Raw genomic sequence first — 5,177 nt, 5'->3', positions numbered from 1 at the left:
CTTAATCTAATCGTCATAAACAGTGCCCACACTCCGGACAGCTCGCCTTGACTATTTCCTTCACAACTTCCTACGTCTCGGACCTGTTTCCCTCCCTTCCCCTAGCATTTTAGGACTGCAGATCCCTTAATCTAATCGTCATAAACAGTTCCCACACTCCGGACAGCTCGCCTTTACTATTCTTCCTTCACCACTTCCTATACGTCGCGGACCTGTTTCCTTCCCTTCCAATAGCATTTTAGGATTGCAGATACCTTAATCTAATCAAACAGTTCCCACACTCCGGACAGCTCGCCTTGACTACTTCCTTCACCACTTCCTACGTCGCGGACCCGTTTTCCTCCCATCCCATAGAGTTTTAGGAATTCAGATACCTAAATCTAATCGTCATAAACAGTTTCCTTTCAACAACAGTCTTTTTTCAACAGTTACCTTTACTACTTCCTTCACCACTTCCTACGTCACGGACCTCAAGCTAGTGTCGTCATTTCATTGTATTTATGATTCACTAGTTGACCTGCCCGTGCTTCGCTACGGGGTGAGAAAGCAGAAAAGAATAGATTGGTTTTACTTTAAGATACTATAATATACTGTACTATAAGGAATAGTTACAAAACACTAACCAGGAAACGTATAGACAAAGGCTCGATCGTACTTATTGATTATTTAAATGAATATCTATTAATGTATTATAGTACCATCATTTTATATAGTGTATATCATTTAAAATATATGCAAAAGTATAACTCATTGACCACATGGCACCAAGAAACAATTCTCCTTGTAAACAAATTAAATTAAATAGCAGAACAGCATTTCTAAAAACAGCTGGAGTTTCATAACAATATTTGTTTCCCATGTTAATCTTATGGAGAAATACGAACTTTAAAGGGCCCCAGGGCCTCATTCTCTAATTATTTCCCTATAAAAAAAGTTTCCTGCACAACTTCACGTTACACTCTTTCCAATGACACCAAAAACATGTCAATCGGTTCAGTAGTTTCGGAGGAGTAATTGTCACAAAAAATCTGTTTGCGTATTAAATAAGTACGAGAGGTCGTCCAGTGGTCGAAACTCGACCAAAAATATGTAATGTAAACTTACTCACTTCTTTATTTTCACCCCACACTGTATAAATAAAACATGTGATTGGAGTTTCTTCCATTTGTTTTGATTTTCTGTTTATATTTCGTTGTTATTTCGTCACCACCATGGCAACGCATAAGATCCATGTTAATTTTTTCAAATTTTTAAACACATTTTTTGTGCTTATCTTTGAGCCTATTTAAATTTATAAAGGGATTCTGCACACCTACAGGAAAATAGCTTTCTAACGGTATGCGTAGATTTACCCCACGATGCACACGAGCTGAGAAAAAAGGTTTTAAAGAAACATGCTTGCCTATTAATATATAGAGATAGATACCGTTTCTGTTCTAATATCTGTGGAATAATGCTATCAGCTATTTCTTTATCTAGACCTACTGCATTCAAAAGTCAACAGCTGATCATATGTCTTTGTTTATGTGTCAAATACTGTTTCCATAAGGATTACATTGAAACTTTGAGACCCAGTGGGGCGGATTCCTGAAAGACTTTTTTAACGCCATGTAGATGTTGGCACTACCGATATGGCTCGCTGATATGCTCTCTATCACCATGCAAAATTTGAAAACGATTGATTCAGCTGTCTAGGAGGAGTTTGCGTATTACGAAATGCATAAGAGTCGACGTATAAGAGCTTCGCTCGCTCCGCTCAAAAATTATTATTAGAAAAAAATTATCTTTTGAATTTTGTATATATTACAGTGTGTTTCTTGATGTAATTATTTTCAGTAATTCCGAGTTTATAATTGGGCCATCTTCATTGTTTAACAAATAATTTTGATCTGTTTTTTCTATAAAATAAGATTCCCACGCATTAAGATGTTGAGGTTTTATAATTTGTTTTAAATGTTCAAGGTGGTAATTATGTCGACCTCCAGTCAACGCTCTAAAAATTATTAATTTTTTTTTCAATCTGTTCGTTTTTTAGTGCTGATTCCAAAAATGATATTCATTTTTTGCGGAAACGTCCCGTTTTTCCCATTTTCCGGGAAAATCTCTTTTTTTGCCTAAAACCTATGTTGTGGGTACTCAAATTGTGCGGAATTTCCTCCTGAACAAGAATATGTTTTGAATATTTTTATTACGATCGGACCACTATTAAGTAAAATATCACCGGAAAAGCGGCCGCTGCCTACTTACTGCCGCATAGCGCTAGCATTGCGAATGACTCTAAGCCATTGTAGAATGCGGGCTTTATTTTGGGTTAGGATTGGTTAGGTTAGGTTAGGTAAGTTTAGTTTAGGTTAAGTTTGGTTAGGTTAGGTTAGGTTAAGTTTGGATAGGTTAAGTTAGTTTAGGTTAAGTTAGTTAAGGTTAGGTTAAGTTTGGTTAGGTTAGGTTAAGTTTGGTTAGGTTAGGTTAAGTTTGGTTAGGTTAGGTTAGGTTAAGTTTGGTTAGGTTAGGTTAAGTTTGGTTAGGTTAGGTTAGTTTATCAATAACATGAGTTTTGTAAGTAGATGAACCTAAAATTGTAAAATGCGGGCTTTATTTAAGGTTAGGTTTGGTAAGGTTAGGTTAGGTTGAGTTAGGTTAGGTTAGTTTAGGTTAGGTTAAGTTTGGTTAGGTTAGGTTAGGTTAAGTTTGGTTAGGTTAGGTTGGTTTACTTACAATACTCATGTTATTGATAACCTAACCTAACCAATCTTAACCTAAATTAAAGCTCGCATTCCACAATTTAAGGTTCGTTTACATACAATACTCATGTTATTGATAAACTAACCTAACCTAACCAAACCCACCCTAACCTAACCTAACCAAACTTAACCTATCCTAACCAAACTTACTTAAACTAACTTGACCTAACCTAACCTAACCAAACTTAACCTAACCTAACCTAACCAAACTTAACCTAACCTAAACTAACCTAAACTAAACTAAACTAAACTAACCTAACCAATCCTAACCCAAAATAAAGCCCGCATCCTACAATGGCTTAGAGTCATTCGCAATGCTAGTGCTATGTGTCAGTAAGTAGCCAGCGGCCGCTTTTCCGGTGATATTTTACTTAATACAGTAGTAAAAACAAGATTTTTCCCGTTTTTCCCATTTTCCGGGAAAACGGGACGTTTCCGCAAAAAATGAATATCATTTTTGGAATCAGCACTAAAAAACGAACAGATTGAAAAAAATTTATAATTTTTAGAGCGTTGGTGCAAAAACTTTTTTTTTTTTAACAAGTAGGAACTTATTTACAATCTATTCTATACTAGAATAATAAGGAAATTTAATAACCATTTTAACATGGGTTAGTTACACTCCATCAAGTGCACTAACATACAAAAACTTTTAAAAAGTTCAACTAAAAACGTGCCTGAATAAGAACTGATTATTTGGTTTCAAAAATCAAAACGAATTGATTTGATTTCATTCCGCATTAGATCAAGTATAAACAGTTGTTTGCTCTTCTCACTCAGTCCTCACTCCTCACTCAGTACGGACCCGTCCAGTTACCAGTTCAGACCACGCCATAGTCGCCATATTACCATTACCTTCAATGCCGCTCAATATTATCCTTAGATTCGTAATCCTAACCTTCGTTTTACGGCCACTACGGCAACTTGGGAATCTCTCCGACAAAAACTGATTGCATTTTTGGATTCAGCGTTAAAAGTACTGTAAGTTGACATATAAAAATTACATAATATCTCAATGTAAATACAGTAAATATTTGCCAAAAATGTTATGTGTCTATCTTTTTTATGTGTCTTGCACAAAGGTGGTAAACATCGATGGTTGACCTATCCTATCGATGCTCATACCTACTTCCATCTTCCATATATTTTTTTATTTATTTATTAATTTCAACGGATACTTTACAAAATATTATGTATTTTAAGCACATGAACAGAATGAAAAGCTAACCATTGCATTGGAAATAACTTGACAAGAGAATTTACATAATTACATAACAATCGAACAAAACAGCATTGCAAAAACAAAACAAGACAGCAACCAGCAACGTAACAACTATAACAGATGACAACATAACAAAGTATTGTACAGAAATATTTAATATTAATTTTGATTTCAGAAAAAGCATGTAGATTTTGAAAGTACAACAACAAATATCTCATCTCCTCAATATTTAAATTTCAATTTGGAATTTAAATTCTAAATTGGAATTTATTTTAAATTCCACTTTAAAATCCAATTTACGTGTATCTAGCCACCTACAGTAAAGTATTAATAGTCAAAGGTGTTACACACACATCACAAACGTCAACCAACAACATAAACGTAAACAAACATACGATACGATGATTCCGTACCGATTCGACTTCTGTAATAGAAAGAAAGATCGCAGTCGCAGAGTCTCGATAGATCGATCTCGATCTAATCTAAGTTAATCGTATCTCGTCCGAGAATCGTAATTGTAGTGAACCCTCCATGGATCCTCACTGCAGTACCAACATAACAAAATCACAGTGGCACGCTTTTGCCCTGACAGTGCTACGCTACTGCTACATCCAGCTCCAGTTCAGTGACAATCACAACCAACTAACTAAATATTCAATATTCTTTGTGGGAGTTTATTCCATTTAGGTTCATCGAAAAGAAATTTTAATTTTAAAATCTCACTTTACAGTTTTTTACCTCCTCAATACAAATGCAATATTACTATTCACCGCTGCTGATTATTATTGAAGATATCACCGTTCAAATAACACAAGACAGGACGGATGCCATTTACAAGTGGAATGAACTGTGTGTTTTCACTATTCCAAAAAACATATACTGTGTAAATTAATCTTACAATTAATTGGACACCTTGGTCTTTTTCAAGAATAGAATCCTAAGTAAAGTTCCTCCAAAAAATAAACCGTATTAGTGTAATCTTTAAATAATAATTTGATTTATTATATATTTTGCTGTTAGCGAATTTCCCTATATGGAAGTAGCCAACCTATATAACCGTAGGTGGCACGTTAAGACCTGGACCCGGGACCAATATAATCTTTATTTTGATGTCACAAGAGACTAAAAACACTATTCGTTAAAATTTGTAATTCGATTTTAATTAAATTTGACTTAAAGATGTAGAACGTGATTAAATTGAATGAGTTCGCGAA

Source organism: Macrosteles quadrilineatus, unplaced genomic scaffold (assembly GCF_028750875.1).
Source record: "Macrosteles quadrilineatus isolate MER2022 unplaced genomic scaffold, UCM_ALF_1.0 Scaffold_2__2_contigs__length_208266976, whole genome shotgun sequence".
In the NCBI taxonomy this organism is placed as follows: Eukaryota; Metazoa; Arthropoda; class Insecta; order Hemiptera; family Cicadellidae; genus Macrosteles; species Macrosteles quadrilineatus.
This window is presented reverse-complemented; position numbering follows the sequence as displayed.